Genomic DNA, 17,927 nt, shown 5'->3' with positions numbered 1-17,927 from the left:
TGTCTTTATATTTATTTAATTTAAGTGAGTTAGTGGCATGATCAAGAGATTGAATGTGAATTCAGAGCTGTGAAGGGTAATTGACATCAGGACTGGTGACCATCTGAAGTTGTAAAAACTGAGTAGACCAAAAAGATAATGCCACCAGATCCACCATAAGCAACTGAGACATTCATTAAACATATTTTGCAAAAACAACACCAACATGAGTCAAAGCGGGGGAGGGGTTGAATGGCTCCATAATCACTGATCTGGGTTTTATGTTTAAGTAATTAGAGACTGTGATATGTGGAGGAAATAATACAGAGGAACCAGTTATAAAAAAAGAATGAATGAATGAATGAATGAATGTGAGGGATTATAGAGAAACGCTGAGATGGATCTGTTGAGTCACCACTTGTTACTAACACTACACCATTCACAACATTGACACGAGTATCATGAAGCTAAATGTAACAGCTAATACTATTTTTCAGGTCTTTCACTCAACATAGAGCCAACGTTTGTTTTCTTAAGACAAAAACATGATTAAAAGATAAAATAGGAGCAATGACACAGGGCTGCTCTCTCTGTTTCTCTCATAAAGGCAGACTATACTGCTGTCTTTGAGACTGTAGTAATTTTGCTGCCAAGTGCACTTTTCTCCCTGTGACTACAGCACAAACCATCTATTAAACATAATGGAACATTTGGCTGCTGGTGGTGGGGTGCAGTGCATACACTAACTGTTCTATACAGTCTGATCGCTTAATGACCATTTAAAATGTGTGAAAGAGAAATAATGAGAGAAAGGAGGTAGCTGAAGCCTCTTAACTTCATGCTTTATGTAAGAAGATAAGCCTAACAGTTAGGAGTGGCTCTGTGGCAACTCTATAATCTTTATGACACCATCTTTTCCAGTCCAGCTACCTTTGGGAGTTTTTTTCTTAACTCAGCAAACCAACCCAGTCCTCCTACAGCAGAGGAATAGTTTACCTAAAAATAAAAATTCTGTCATTATTTACTCACCCTTATGTCGGTTCAACATGTACAACTTTCCTACTTCTGCCAAACACAAAAGATGATTTTTTTTTTAAGACATCCTGGCCATTCATTCTCTTTTGCTTATAATGAATGTGAGTAAGGACTTGGGCTGTAAAGATCCAAAATGAATAAAAAGCTACATAAAATTATTAAAAAAACAAAATAATAATAATTGGCCCATACAACTTGTGTGCTATTTTCCAGGTGTCTGAAATCAAATGGTAGCTTTATGCGAAGAACAGACCGAAATTGAAGTTACTAAATATTAACATCCACCCCAATAGGCGGCCTGAGTAGCTCAGCGAGTAATGACACTGACTATCACCCCTGGAGTCGCAAGTTTGAATCCAGGGTGTGCTGGAGCAACCAAATTAGCCCGGTTGCTAGGGAGGTTAGAATCACTTGAGGTAACCTCCTCTTGGTCACGAATAGTGTTTCTCACTCTCAATGGGGTGCGTGGTAAGTTGCGCGTGGATCGCGGAGAGTAGCATGAGCTCCCGTACTGTGAGTCTCCACGGTGTCATGCACAATGAGCCACGTGATAAGATGTGCGGATTGACGGTCTCAGAAGCGGAGGCAACTGAGACCTGTCCTCCGCCACCCGGAGTGAGGTGAGTAACCATGCCACCACGAGGACCTACTAAGTAGTGGGAATTGGGTATTCCAAATTGGGGAGAAAAGGGGATACATTTTTTTTTTTTTTAAATAAATAAAAAACTCCACCCCAATGAGTTCATGAGAGATGTTGCTATGTCTGATTTGTGAAATAATACTTATTTGAGTCAGATCTTTTCAATGAATCGATTGATCCAGTTCACAAAACTGGTCTGAATGATTCGTTCCCTGACTAAAAAATCCAGTCGCATCGGTTACCAGCCCACTTGAAATTTGCCATTTCAGAAGAATTGTAGGGCCCCATGATTTCCGCGATGCAGAAAACACGGACGGAATCATGGAATAGTCCAAAAAACAAAATTAACTATTAAATGTGTTATGTTTTACAAATTTGGGATACATTTATTGTATGAATGCACAATTAATCAAAGTAAAATCATGATATGCCCTAGTATGATTAAACCAGAAAAGGCAGAGATTTAATTAAATAAACATACAGTCTGCATGTGCTGCAAGCTTTAAAGTGAATGTGTGAAGCCAGCCACTCATACACTGATAACACCTCATCATAAAGATCATGCACGCTCTGTGAATGTGTAGAAGACAAAGAGCAGAGCACTTAATTACTGTGAACAGTGCACAGCATATGCAGACTATGCATTTACAAAATTAAATCACTGCCTTTTGTGGTTTAATAAGACATTAAACCATATAGTGTTGTCAAAACATTCAAACTAAAAGTGCTTCATTTTGGGTTTCTGTCAAAATAAAAGCTCAATTAGAGCTTAACCTTTAAAACAAGGAATACAGAAAACATGAAAACACGGAAAACGGAAAACACAGAATTTGGGAAAAAATAAAAACAGATTTTTTTACATTTTTATTTTAGAGCTTGAAAGCCCACAGGCCTCAGAATATTCTGCCTTTTTTGTGCCACAGAATAACAAAATTCATACGATTTAGAGTGAGTAATTAACAACAAAATGTTCATTTTTAGGTGAACTCTTCCTTTTAAAGCCATTTCTTCTCTTCAATCATCATACAGGGGTACACTCAGTACCTAAACCTAGAAACAAAGTTTTTTAATCAATTTGCAAAAACAAAAAAAGTGATTTGTAATCCAAATGGACAACAATAGTGTTTAATAAAATCTCTTAACAAAAACAATATTTATTACATATTTCTTGTTACAGTACTTAACTAAGAAACATTCTGGTCATTCTTTCATTTTTTCTCTTTTCTCTTCAGGGTAAAATGTAAGTTATAGGCATGCTGTTTATTATTACAGAAAATTACTAAGTTACTGTACATTGCCCCAGAGACTTCCAATGTAAGTGCATTTGGAAGCACTTGGGTAAAAGTATGAGATATGAGTTGAAGTTACGTTCTGTGTGAATCAACAGCATGCCACTGACGCTGTCAAAAGAACTTGTATTTAACTCTAAATATTCCTTTAATTCAATCTTTATGTACTCCATGTTTATTGTAATCATGGAAGGTTTAAACAGACTTTGCTGGTTAATAGAATAAAAGTTGTTGGTACTGGAGGACAGTTTCCTTATGGAGGGACTGTGTGTGGGTGAACATTTATAACTGTGGTATCTCATGTGGATCTCCCACCTGTGCAGTGACAATTAGAGGAAGCTTTAAAGGTTTGCACAGATCAGAGAGGGCCAATAAATAAAGTAAGTTACAATTTTTATTCTTAATTACTGTAAGATAATTTCTAACCCAAGCCCAGAAAGGAGCATTCCTGAGTGAAGGTGCATACAGGTGCATCTCAATAAATTAGAATATCGTGGAAAAGTTCATTTATTTCAGTAATTCAACTCAAATTGTGAAACTCGTGTATTAAATAAATTCAATGCACACAGACTGAAGTAGTTTAAGTCTTTGGTTCTTTTAATTGTGATGATTTTGGCTCACATTTAACAAAAACCCACCAATTCACTATCTCAGAAAATTAGAATACATCATAAGACCAATAAAAAAAACATTTTTAGTGAATTGTTGGCCTTCTGGAAAGTATGTTAATTTACTGTATATGTACTCAGTACTTGGTAGGGGCTCCTTTTGCTTTAATTACTGCCTCAATTCGGCGTGGCATGGAGGTGATCAGTTTGTGGCACTGCTGAGGTGGTATGGAAGCCCAGGTTTCTTTGACAGTGGCCTTCAGCTCATCTGCATTTTTTGGTCTCTTGTTTCTCATTTTCCTCTTGACAATACCCCATAGATTCTCTATGGGGTTCAGGTCTGGTGAGTTTACTGGCCAGTCAAGAACACCAACACCATGGTCATTTAACCAACTTTTGGTGCTTTTGGCAGTGTGGGCAGGTGCCAAATCCTGCTGGAAAATGAAATCAGCATCTTTAAAAAGCTGGTCAGCAGAAGGAAGCATGAAGTGCTCCAAAATTTCTTGGTAAACGGGTGCAGTGACTTTGGTTTTCAAAAAACACAATGGACCAACACCAGCAGATGACATTGCACCCCAAATCATCACAGACTGTGGAAACTTAACACTGGACTTCAAGCAACTTGGGCTATGAGCTTCTCCACCCTTCCTCCAGACTCTAGGACCTTGGTTTCCAAATGAAATACAAAACTTGCTCTCATCTGAAAAGAGGACTTTGGAACACTGGGAAACAGTCCAGTTCTTCTTCTCCTTAGCCCAGGTAAGACGCCTTTGACGTTGTCTGTGGTTCAGGAGTGGCTTAACAAGAGGAATACGACAACTGTAGCCAAATTCCTTGACACGTCTGTGTGTGGTGGCTCTTGATGCCTTGACCCCAGCCTCAGTCCATTCCTTGTGAAGTTCACACAAATTCTTGAATCGATTTTGCTTGACAATCATAAGGCTGCGGTTCTCTCGGTTGGTTATGCATCTTTTTCTTCCACACTTTTTCCTTCCACTCAACTTTCTGTTAACATGCTTGGATACAGCACTCTGTGAACAGCCAGCTTCTTTGGCAATGAATGTTTGTGGCTTACCCTCCTTGTGAAGGGTGTCAATGATTGTCTTCTGGATAACTGTCAGATCAGCAGTCTTCCCCATGATTGTGTAGCCTAGTGAACCAAACTGAGAGACCATTTTGAAGGCTCAGGAAACCTTTGCAGGTGTTTTGAGTTGATTAGCTGATTGGCATGTCACCATATTCTAATTTTTTGAGATAGTGAATTGGTGGGTTTTTGTTAAATGTGAGCTAAAATCATCACAATTAAAAGAACCAAAGACTTAAACTACTTCAGTCTGTGTGCATTGAATTTATTTAATACACGAGTTTCACAATTTGAGTTGAATTACTGAAATAAATGAAATTTTCCACGACATTCTAATTTATTGAGATGCACCTGTATATTTACAGTTTGATGACGGATAAGTGTGATTTCACAGACAAAGCTCTATTCTGTGTGTTAGCTCTAGTGTTCTGTTGACTGTTTAGGGTATACAGTCCAACCATTTATCTGGAAAAGACTGGCCTGATCCTGCATATGCTCCTTTGGGGCATATTTTATAGGGGCTCCTTTATAGGGGCAGTGGTGATTCATCGGTTAAGGCTCTGGGTTACTGATCAGAAGGTTGGGGGTTCAAGCCCCAGCACCACCAAGATGCCACTGTTGGGCCCTTGAGCAAGGCCCTTGACCGTATCTGCTCCAAGGGCACTGTATCGTGGCTGACCCTGCACTTTGACCCCAGCTTAGTTGGGATATGTGAAAAAAAGAATTTCACTGTATATGTGCAAAATATATAATAAATAAATAAAAACTGAATTGAACATATTTAAAAAGCTGTCTTTTAAGACTAATGGAAAAATCATTTACTTTTCCCTATAGGCAAAACTTTATCTCCACGCAATATATTTGACCAACAGCTGTCTCAGAGGTACGTCTGAGGTATGAATTGAAGAGGATGCACAAAAAACTTCAAGCTCTTAGTCTGACGAAAACAAACACAAAAGCATTTTAAATCTCTGCATCTTTTACATTGCAATTCATTAAAGGTTTATAATGTAGAGCAGGTGTTCTCAACTGGTTTTGCTTCAGGACCCATGCAGTCTCTACATTATACATCAAGTGGCAACCAAACACATGAACCAAAATTGTTTATAGGGGTGATTCACACAAACCAAGTGGAGAAAATATCCTGGTCCTATTTTACTTATAACATCTTATATAAACATATAAGAAATTACTCTATGCATATAGAAAATAAAACCTAGTTTTAGGGCCATTAAGATTTTTTACACACATTTTACCCACCAATTCTCATTACCACAGTGCAGAAAAAAATATATAAATAAAAAAAATAATAATAATATATATATATATATATATTACATCATAGCAGTACTCCCTTGGTACTGCCTTTCATTTTCACTGACTTTAATTTTAAAAATCATTGTACAACAGCATATTTGTTACTTTTTAAATGCAATACGGTAAAATTTATTTATAGTTCAAAAGTACTTCAATATTGAAATTTTTTGCACCAAAAGCGATCATTTCACTTTAGAAGACATTAATTTAACCAGTGGAGTCATATGGATGATGTTTATGCTGACTGTCTATTCTTTTTGGAGCTTCAAAAGGTCGGATCACCATCCACTTGCATTTTAAGGACCTACTGAGCCAAGATATTTTTTCAATATTTCTTCTATATGTGTTCTGCTGAAGAAAGAAAGTCATACACATCTGGGATGGCATGAGGGTGAGTAAATGATGAAAGAGTTTTTTTGTGTGTGTGTGAACTATCACTTTAAGTGAAAATATTGTCACAATGCAAAAAAATAAATGGTCAAAAATGTAGGCTTAATTTTCCTTATTCAAAATATAATTGAACATATTCTTTATTAATTTGGAGTTAAATAGAAAAATTTTCAAACCAGACATTTTTGGGATTAAACAGGACGTTTTCTCGACAGGTTACTTGAGAAACACCCTTTAATACGTACGAAGGTATAAAAAAATATATATATATGTAAAAAAATAAAGTTAAATGTGGCTTCAATTAACTCAATGTGCCAAAGTTGAATCATTTTTTTTTTATTATTATTATTATTTTTATTTTAATATCTGCTTTTAGCACTGTTTTTTCCTGCTGTCCATGACCCTAACAGAACTGACCTGTGACCATTTTTGGCACACACAAGTCACAGGTCACAACTCACCAGTTGTCAGACCTACAACCACTGATGTAAAGCAAGACATAGAGAGACAGTGAAGTGAACTGTATAAGATACTTTTAAGAGCTACATTAGACAGCCAAAATAAATATAAACAATTCAACACATTGCGAAATGAGCCCTCATGATTTTCTCTCACACAATACTAATTTTCCTCTCTCTGAACAAAACCGTTGCTCACATGCATTTATTTTGCATACTGAGTTACAGACACAGAGAGATAATAATGACAGAAAAGAGTGAGTGAGAATGTTATTTTCTTTTGCACATTGTGGATGGGATATCAGCCGCTGCTTCCTGTCAACAAGTTCCTGCCCATTGCGATCGTCATGGAGAAGGCTTAGGGCCTTTGGGATGAGAGCAAAAATATATTATGCAACTACTTGGGTTAGAGCTGTATGAAAAAATGTACTACAGAAACTGGAATCACCTGTTTGTGTTGGGGTATTGATGTGACAAAGAACTGTGGGAAAATGGAGTGCCATTGTTAGACGTCAACAGTGTGAATGAAAACACTGCAAAACTGACACTAACTTACTCTGAGAGCCACCATGTCATAACTGATAACAAACATAATTAATTCAAGTTTTATTAGGATTTGTTTTGCTATCAGTACATATCTGGGAATGATTGGGTCTCCATGCAAGTTTCAAAGTAGCAAAAAAAAAGAAAGAAAAAAAGCTTTTGTTCAGGGCAGCATGTAGGCGGAAAGTACTGTTACCCCTGCTAAACACTGTAAATATTACCTCTAAAGGTAGAAAAAGTTTTCCCAAGAGATCTAGGACTTGTTACTTTATGTCTGTTTTCAGAGCAACCGCACTTTGTACCTGAAGGCAATTTTTTACAGGACAGCTTGGATACCAAACATTTGTTCTATCGTGCACCTTTAAAAACATGTCTGTCCATGAGGTGTCAATAAAAGCTTGAAGTTCTCAGCAATTCAGGGTCAGAAGTCTTATGTTTGCTGATTAATGAATGACATGCTGAAAGTGAAAGAGATAAGCAGACAACATAGAGGGCCCTTTAAAAACAGCCACAAACCAATTTAAACACAATTACTAAAGTGCCAGAATAAAGAGTGAATTGCATTATCGTTTCAAGCAATTAAAGCATTCAAATGTTTGACGTGTAAATTCAATAGAACATTTGAGTTAAAGGAATGTTCCGGTTTCAATACAAGTTAAACTCAATCGACAGCATTTGTGGCATAATGTTGATTAGCACCAAAAATGGATCCGACTCTTCCTGCAAAAATTAAAATTCTTTCATCGTTTATTCACCTTCATTCCATCCTAGATCTGTATGACTTTCTTTCTTCTGCTGATCACAAATTAAGATTTTTAGAAGAATATCTCAGCTCTGTAGGTCCTCACAATGCAAGAGAACAGTGGCCAGAACTTTGAAGCTCCAAGAAGCACATAAATGCAGCATAAAAGTAATCCATACGACTACAGTGGTTAAATCCATACTTCAGAAGTGATATGATTGGTGTGGGTGAGAAACAGATCAATATTTAAGTTCTTTTTTTTTCACTTTCATGTTCACGCTCTTCTCTTCTAAGAATTCTTCTTTTGTTTTTGGTGATTCGCATTCTTCATGCATATCACCATCTACTGGTCAAGAAGGAGCATTTACTGTATAGTAAAAAAGGATTGAAAATGTATCTGTTTCTCACTCACACCTATCATATTACTTCTGAAGATATGGATTTAAACGCTGGAGTCGTGTGGATTACTTTTATGCTGCTTTTGTGTGCTTTTTGGAGCTTCAAATTTCTGGTCACCATTCACTTGCATTGGATAAACCTACAGAGTTGAGATATTCTTCTAAAAAAAAAACTGTGTTCAGCTGAAGAAAGAAAGGGATGGCATGAAGGTGAGTAAATGAGAGAATTTTCATTTTTGGGTGAGCTATTCCTTTAAGGCACTTAAAATGGAAGAGAATGGGGCCAGTCCATAAACATTAATATACATACTGTTTCAAAAGTACAGCCACAAAATGTAAACATTATAAGTGTTAACAGGATTTTAGTGTGATAAAACAGCTTACTAACCTCATATGTGTTTAGCTATATCCAATATCACAACATTGTTTTTATGACAACGTAATGCCAGCAAGCCCTTTAATCTTGTAAATGTGTGAACACCCTACAAATCCCTCATTTTTTCACATTAAAATCATGTCAGTGCATATATTGTTTACATCCTGTGGCTATACTTTTGAAACAGTGTGTATTTTAATGTTAACAGACTGGCCCCCATTCACTTCCACTGTGTGCTTTAATGAAACCTTTGCTGTTTTTTTAAATTAGCAACAACATTTTGACACAAATGCTGTCAATTGAGCTCAACTTGGATTGAATTTAGAACATTCATTTAACCCTCTGATACATGCCATAAAAGCAACCATTAGGGTCTGAGGTTACATCCAAGCCACCATGGGTGATCACCTTTGACCCTTACGCTCCATCCTCATATGTCATTGTAGTTAATATTTATGACATCATAAATTCAACATGACTGACTAAAGTTGTAAAGCACCATATAACTCTGGAATATTTACCATTATCTTCTATTGTAATGGACAGGTTTGTAATGATAACATTGTTGTTTAGAAGTTAAAACAAACATTAAGATATTCATGCTTCAGAGGGTTCAAATGTAGTACAGTGTATTTCATTGTAATGTTGTGTACTCCAGCGATTGGTCACAGCTGTAGAAACGGTTTGGGAGTCTGAGAAAAGCCAACTTGAATTTCCTCTCTTGTGCATTGGTCACACATTCCACCACCACGGATACAAAAGCCTCTCACACTGGGGTGAGACAGGAGCCAAGACATAACGGCAGCAGAATGGCTTTTTCATACATTCACATACTCGTATAAACACACAACACACAGTTAAAACTGTCCACATTCAATGACTGTTTCTGCCTGCCCATGAGCAAGAAACTTTCGAGTCTTAACTCCCTTTAACTCTGACACAAAAAGTTTGGAGCAGAGCAAATAACAACAATAACAGAAGTTTCACTGACCTGCCCCGGTAGACGTGATTCCCACATGATAAATCCGTTGTGCTGTTTGGCTTCCAAAACAATAATACACTTTACGGGACAATGTCAAAGACTCTCTCTCTCCCTTTCTGTTACTTCAAACAGACTGAACAAGAACGCAGTAGAGAGTTTAGTCACAAACCAGTGTGCTTGAAGGGGAGGGGCCTCTCCGGTGTACTGAAGTGTCAGTCATGATCACTCAGCCAATCAAGTGCAGTACATCGCGATATGTCTCTCGTGTTTGAGATGAAATCTCAACAACGTCTCAAGAGTGTGTTTGGCTTCGCCAAGATATCAAATCTAAAGTTAGGGTAAAGTCAACTTTTTGCAACCAAAGTTTCAATGTGAATTATCTGAGCTATGTTATCCATTCCACATAATTTTATAGCACTATATATACTACCAACAAAATTATATATATTTTGTCTTATTTTCTAATGGAAAAGAAATATCTAAACATTCTTAAAACAAGATAAAATTACTTGACACGCAAAACTTCATACGATATTGTGACTTGTTTTCAGAGAAATCGAACAAAATGTTGTAAGGTGCGTCCCAAACAGTACACTTCTGCACTATTCTACGCCATTTTGTAGTGTAAGTAGTGCGAGTATTACGTTTACACTGAAAAAAAAGTGTACTAGAAATTACCTGGCTGCATTGCTGTACTGGCAAAACAATTGTAAACAACGGAGAACGTTAATTGTTCCATTTGGGACAATACTACACTTTGAAAATGCATACACTACATGGCTGAGTGCATAGTGTATTCTGTAAGTGCATAGTGCATAGTGTATAGTGCGTCATTTGTGACACAGCTGTAGTGTTTATAACAAAAAAATAAATAAAAAATTTGCCAGTTGGGTAAGGAAAAAAAAACTTGATTTAAAGGGAAAACCAGTTTATTTTTCTTACCCACTTTTTTCTTGTTTTAAGCATAAACCTACTAGGATTTGTTAGACTTTTCTGAAAACGAGACTTGAAGGGATCACCCAAAAATGAAAATTCTCTCATCATTTACTCACCCTCATGCCATCCCAGATGTGTATGACTTTCTTTCTCCTGGTGAACACACACAAAGATTTTTAGAAGAATATTTAAGCTCTGCAGGTTCATACAATGCAAGTGAATGGTGATCAGACCTTTGAAGCTCCAAAATGCACATAAAGGCAGCATAAAAGTAATCCATAAGACTCCAGCAGTTAAATCTATATTTATATCTTCAGAAGCAATATGACAGGTGTGGGTGAGAAACAGATCAATATTTAAGACTGTTTTTATCACAAATGTTCCTCCCTGCCCAGTAGGTGGCAATGTGCATGAAGAATGTAAATTACCAAAAACAAAAGAAGAAGAATTTGAAAGTGAAATTGGAGATTTATAGTAAAAAAAGGACTTAAATATTTATCTGTTTCTCACCCACACTTTTCATATAGTTGAAATATTCTCCTAAAAATCTTTTTTGTGTTGAGCAGAAGAAAGAAAGTCCTACACATCTGGGATGGCATGAGGGTGTGTAAATGATAAGAACATTTTCATTTTTGGGTGAACTATCCCTTTAATGTCTTCTGTCATTCTGCTTCTCAAGTAATTTGATCTTGTTTTAAGAATATAATTAATTAATTAATTATGCAACTCACCCTTTATTCTGGCACTTTAGGTAATTGTGTTTACACTTGTTTGTGGCTGTTATAAATGTCCCTCTATTTGTCAGCTTATGTCTTACACTTTCAGTGTGTCTTTATTAATCAGTACACTTTTGACCCCGAGACAAAATAAGACAAAAATATTCAGTACATTTTTTTTTTTTTTTTTTTGCAGTGTTCCCTTACTGTATGTCAATTTTTGTCTAATTTTATGAATTGAAGGACAAACATCTGAAGTTGATACGTAAATGAACCCTAAATGAGAGCTCCATTAAATCTCTGAGTTATGGAAGAGCTACATGTGAGGAATAAAAATTCCATTTGGGTTTCTACCTGTGTGTTTTGTAATAACGTTTTTGACATTTTATATGCTTTACAGTACACAGAATATGCAAGCAGTTATGTTACACCATCAGTATGATTAACAGCTGTGTGGAGTATTGCTCATCAGACCTCATGCAAGAGACCTGAGATTGCTTCAGCTGCAATTTGCTAAAATGACAAGCCTCATCTCCACTAAGACTTTGAAGTCATAATTCAAGCCGTATTTTTTTCTCAAGCTGCTCTGTAGCTAGAGCCATAAGTTTACCCATGGACAGCTTATTCTGCTTTTCAAACAAACTGCAGGCATTTTCCTGGAGCCCTTCCACTCCAGTATCCATCCATTTTCCATGGTGAGGTAGAGTTTCACTCCAGTGTGTCTAAATGGATTAATCACTGAGGAACAAGAGCAAGATGCCACCCTAAAGGACGTTCCAGCGTATCTGACGCTCGGTGGCCAACAACAAAGACAGAGGAGAAGATAGACTTCTGAGGACCATAAATCATTTATATTTTCAATTTTCCGCCTTGTCTGACACAAGACCTCTGGTCTATGGAGTCTGTAATAATTACCATGGCAGGGTGTGCCAGAGCAGCCGTACCTTTGCTCAAATGGCAGGCATTGCCATTTATCACAACTGCAAGCAAACATCTCTCTCACAAACACACCCACAAAACAATATCAGGTGAACAGCAGACTCTCAACTGCAGGAGGGAGAAAGGCAAAAATAAGAAAGAAAGAGGCGGTGCAATGTAGGTAAACAGAGATTGAAAGACATTTGACATTTATGCATTTGGGAGATGCTTTTATTCAAAGCAACTTACAGTGCACTTATTACAGGGACAATCCCCTTGGAGCAACCTAGAGTTAAGTGCCTTGCTCAAGGACACAATGGTGATGGCTGTGGGGATTGAACCAGCAACCCTCTGATTACCAGTTATGTGCTCTAGCCCACTATGCCACCACCACTGCAAAAATTAGTTTAAAAGAGGTTAATGGCTTTCCATAGTAACTAGTTTCATTACGGTCACATCAGGTAACTGCCACCTGGCCAAAAACACAGTAATATAATGGAGTGGGACAAAAACCTAATGGCATAAATTTAAAGGCATTTTTTTTAAACAACATTTAAAAGAAAACTATTTGGTTCATTTTTGTCAGGTTTTCATAATTCAACAAACAAATGAACACCCTCCACACACGGGTGGTCATGGCAGGTAGGATACTGTCAATACAATGAAAAAATTGAAAAAAGACAAATTAAAATGCCAGAACAAGGACTTAGACAGAAATGAATAAAGATTAGCATGCTACGGATTTTTGACCTGAATGAAAATGAGGCTATGATGGATAGAAGTATTGCTGTTGATTGTTCACCTGACTAAACATTGAAATATACAGCTCTGTATTTTAAAGATAATTTTGTAAAAATCCAAATAACTTTACAGATCTTTATTGTAAAGTGTTTAAACAATGTTTTCCCATGCTTGTTCAATGGACCATAAACAATTAACGAACATGCACCTGTGGAATGGTCGTTAAGACACTAACAGCTTACAGAAGGTAGGCAATTATGGTCACTGTTATAAAAACTAGGAACACTATAGAGACCTTTCTACTGACTCTGAAAAACACCAAAAGAAAGATGCACAGGGTCCCTGTTCATCTGCATGAATGTGCCTTGCTGCATGGAGGCATGTGGACTGCAGATGTGGCCAGGGCAATAAATTGCAATGTCCGTACTGTGAGACACCTAAGACAGCACTACAGGGAGAGAGGAAGGACAGCTGATCGTCCTCACGGTGGCAGACCATGTGTAACAACACCTGCACAGGATCGGTACATCTGAATATCACACCTGCGGTGACAGGTACAGGTTGGCAACAACAACTGCCCAAGATACACCAGGAACGTACAATCCCTCCATCAGTGCTCAGACTGTCCGCAATAGGCTGAGAGAGGCTGGACTGAGGGCTTGTAGGTCTGTTGTAAGGCAGGTCCTTACCAGATATCACCGGCAACAACGTCGCTTATGGACACAAAACCACCTTCGCTGGACCAGACAGGACTGGCAAAAAGTGCTCTTCACTGACGAGTCGCGGTTTTGTCTCACCAGGGGTGATGGTTGGACTTGTGTTTATCGTCGAAGGAATGAGCTTTACTCCGAGGCCTGTACTCTAGAACGGGATTGATTTGGAGGTGGAGGGTCCGTCATGGTCTGGGGTGGTATGTCACAGCATCATCGGACTGCGCTTGTGTCATTGCAGGCAATCTCAATGCTGTGCGTTACAGAGAAGACATCCTCCTCACTCATGTGGTACCCTTCGTGCAGGCTCATCCTGATATGACCCTCCAGCATGACAATGCCACCAACCATACTGCTCATTCTGTGCATGATTTCCTGCAAGACAAGAATGTCAGTGTTCTGCCATGGCCAGCAAAAAGCCTGGATCTCAATCCCATTAAGCACGTCTGGGACCTGTTGGATCGGAGGGTGAGGGCTATGGCCATTCCCCCCAGAAATGTCCGGGAACTTGCAAGTGCCTTGGTTGAAGTGTGGGGTAACATCTTGCAGCAAGAACTGGCAAATCTGGTGTAGTCCATGAGGAGGAGATGCACTGCAGTACTTAATGCAGCTGGTGGCCACACCAGATACTGACTGTTACTTTTGATTTTGTTCCCCCAACCCCTTATGTCTTAGTTGTTGAATCAATGTTCATACAAATATTATGTTCATACAAATATTTACACATGTTTTCCGATTAACATTTTTTTATTGATTCAACCATTAAATACAGTATATACATAGCAGAACACACATATACAGAATCAATATACTACCCCCACTACCCCCCCCAGTCCCCCACCCGACCCCCAACAACACCCCAGTGGTCACACAACCATAGACGCACAACAAAAATAAATAAATTAATACAAAATAAAAAAAAACAAAACAATCACACACATAAAACCCCTACACCTCTCTCTCCACTGTCCCTCCCCGAGAGCCCTCCAAAAAAGACAGATATCTGCCCCACTTCTTTGCAAACATGTCCAGACTCCCCAGTCTTCTGGATACCCCCTCCTCAAGAGCTGCCACTCTGGCCATCTCTGAACACCACTCCTGAAAAGGGGGCGCTCCAGCCAACTTCCAACTCCTCAAAGTGATCTGTCTGGCGATCATAACACTAGATAGGACCAGTTTTTCACATGCTTATTCTCCAAATTAATGACTGCCCCATCTCCCAAGATACAGAGTCTGGGGCAAAATAAAATTTGAGAGGCCAAAACCTCACACATAAAACTCTGAATCCTCATCCAAAATTTCTGCATCTTAAAACATCCCCAAAAGACATGGGTTGTGTCTCCATCTTCTAATTGACATCTCCAGCAGGTGGGTGTGTCTTTAAGACCAAGCCTATGCAATCTAGAGGGGGTTCAATAGACTCTATGTAAAATCTTAAATTGTATGAGGTGAACCCTTGTGTCTCTAGATGCAGATTTGACATTTTTTAGAATCCCAGCCCACTGTCCCTCCTCCAATACCAAATTTAGATCTTTCTCCCATAATCTCTTAAGAGAAGTTGAAGTTCCATCTCCCAGACTCTGAATTAGTAGGGAGTAATACACTGATGCCTCATGACCTTTTCCAAAAGCAGTAATCACCTCTCCCAGAGTGTCTGCCGCTTTAGGAAGGTGTAAATCACTCCCAAAAACAGTACAGAGCAGGTGGCGCAGCTGTAAATAGTTATAGAACTGAGATCTAGGAATCCCAAAAAGTTTAACCAAATTTTGAAAGGATCTCAACACTCCATTCTCATACAGGTCACCGAGTGTAGTAACCCCCCTCCTACTCTGACTCTGACTTGTTGATGCGTAGTTTGGGGTTCAGCCATATGCTCGAGGCAACATTTAAAAAAATGTCAGAATTAAACAGTCTGGACACTTTAGTCCATACCGAGTTCAAGTGTGAGGTAACGGGATGTACTTTAACTTCTCCAATTGATTTGATAGAAAGGCTCTGCAGTGGCGAAATAGGGGCAAGAACTTCCTGTTCTATACAGAACCAGGGAGGGGCTCTCTCAGGTGGAAGCGACCAATGAGCCAAATGTCTGAGACCGAATGCATAATAATAAAATAAAATCTTGGGTAGGCCTAGCCCACCTTTGTCAATCGGCCTATGTAACTTATTGAAATGTAATTTGGGACGCTTACCATTCCAAATGAAAGACTTTGCTATGCTATCAAATTGCTTGAAATAAGAGAGGGGGACATCTACAGGGAGAGACTGCAGTAAGTAATTGAATTTTGGAATACAATTCTTTTTAATAACATTAACCATCCCAATCATAGATAAATGTAATGAAGCCCACCTGCCCACATCACTCGAAAACCGTTTTATTAAGGGGTCAAAATGAACTCTAACTAAATCACACAAATTTGCTGGAAATAAAATACCCAAACACTTAATGCCTTGTTTGGCCCACTGGAAAGCACCCGGCTGAAAAGCCGTTTCTGGGCAGTACGCTGTCAGAGCCAAAGCTTCGGATTTAGACCAACTGACTCTATATCCTGAAAACTCAGAAAAGGAATGAATAATTCTGTGGAGGCAAGGCATAGATCTACTGGGGTCAGAGACAAATAATAGAATATCATCTGCGTAAAGCAAGAGTTTATGTGCCATACCTCCCGCCACCACCCCTGGAAAATCATCCTCCTTTCTTATTGCGGTTGCTAATGGTTCCAGGGCAAGACAGAACAATAATGGGGAAAGAGGGCAACCTGTCGGGTGCCCCTATCTAAAGTAAAATAATCTGAAATTAGTTCATTTGTTTGTACCGCCACTACTGGGTGTCTATAAAGTAACTTAATCCATCCAATAAACGTACTCCCGAACCCGTATATTTCCAAAACCTTAAAAAGATAATCCCATTCTACCATATCAAACGCCTTTTCGGCATCAAGTGAGATGGCAGCGATTGGAGATTATTCATTCGCTGCTGACCACATGATATTGATGATGAGCTATGGCCCCGAATAAACCCCTCCTGATCTATATGTATAAGTGATGTCATAGCTTTACTTAATCGATTAGCCAAAATTTTTGACAACATTTTTACATCTAACTGGATCAGGGAAATTGGACGGTAACTTTTACACTCGCTTGGATCTTTGTCCTTTTTAAGAATCAGACTGATCCGGGCTTGTGTCATGGTTGGAGGAAGCTTTCCGTTCTTTAATGATTCTATATAAACTTCTAACAAAAGTGGAGCCAGTTCTGTAGCATAAGATCTAAAAAATTCAGCAGCAAAACCATCTGGCCCTAGAGCTTTGCCTGTAGGTAAGGCCTTAATTACCTCGTCAAGTTCCTCCAAGGTTATCTCAGAATCAAGACAATTTCTTTGCTCAGTTTAGGAAGTTTTAATGGTTCCACAAAGTTTCTAATATCTTCATCAGTAGACGAAGATGTAGAACTATAAAGATCAATATAGAATTCTTTAAAAGCATTATTAATATCAGTGGCCGAGGTAAATATTTCACCACCAGCAGATTTTACTGAGGGAATAGTAGAAAAAGACTCTCTCTGCTTTATATATCTAGCCAAAAGCTTCCCTGCTTTGTCCCCTGACTCAAAGTATGACTGTCTTGCCCTAAATAACCAAAACTCCACTTTCCGTGACAAAATAGCATTGAAATACAGATATAATCTAGTCAATTCTCTGAGGCCATCAGATGACATTCTGCGCTTCAGCTCTGCCTCTGCACTTTTAATATTCTCTTCCATCTCCACAAGTTCTCGTGCTTTGGATTTTTTGGTGAATGAGGCATACTGTATGATCCGACCCCTAAGAACTGCCTTAAGTGCCTCCCAAGCCACACCCACAGAGGATACTGAGGACCAGTTGGTCTCCATATAAACATTGATTTCGGTCTTTAACATTTGTTGGAAATCAGGATTTTGCAAAAGGGATACATTAAAGCGCCAACTATATGATTTCTTTTTCTCCATATATGGCATATCTCCAAACTCACCAGGGCGTGATCTGAGACTAAGATGTTTCCAATTGAGCAATCCGCAACAGATGAAATG

The 17,927-nt window shown here is 38.4% G+C and overlaps 1 protein-coding gene across 2 annotated transcripts in view; it reads right to left on the bottom strand.

Moving 5' to 3' along the window:
• LOC127442286 (phospholipase D1-like) overlaps window positions 1-9,989 on the bottom strand; it is a 50,938-nt gene extending 40,949 nt beyond the window's left edge. The window contains exons 1-2 of one of the 2 annotated variants that reach the window (XM_051700191.1): window positions 9,851-9,984; window positions 7,249-7,281 (exon numbers count right to left, since the gene is read on the bottom strand). The gene's annotated coding sequence lies outside the window, so the exon portion shown is untranslated. Of the gene's footprint in view, window positions 1-7,248; window positions 7,282-9,850 lie in introns of both variants that reach the window. The other variant, XM_051700190.1, reaches the window with a different exon arrangement.
• Between the last annotated feature and the right edge of the window lie 7,938 nt (window positions 9,990-17,927).

Source organism: Myxocyprinus asiaticus, chromosome 6 (assembly GCF_019703515.2).
Source record: "Myxocyprinus asiaticus isolate MX2 ecotype Aquarium Trade chromosome 6, UBuf_Myxa_2, whole genome shotgun sequence".
In the NCBI taxonomy this organism is placed as follows: Eukaryota; Metazoa; Chordata; class Actinopteri; order Cypriniformes; family Catostomidae; genus Myxocyprinus; species Myxocyprinus asiaticus.
The sequence above is the reverse complement of the archived record's forward strand: the minus strand, read 5'-3'. Positions and strand labels throughout refer to the sequence as shown.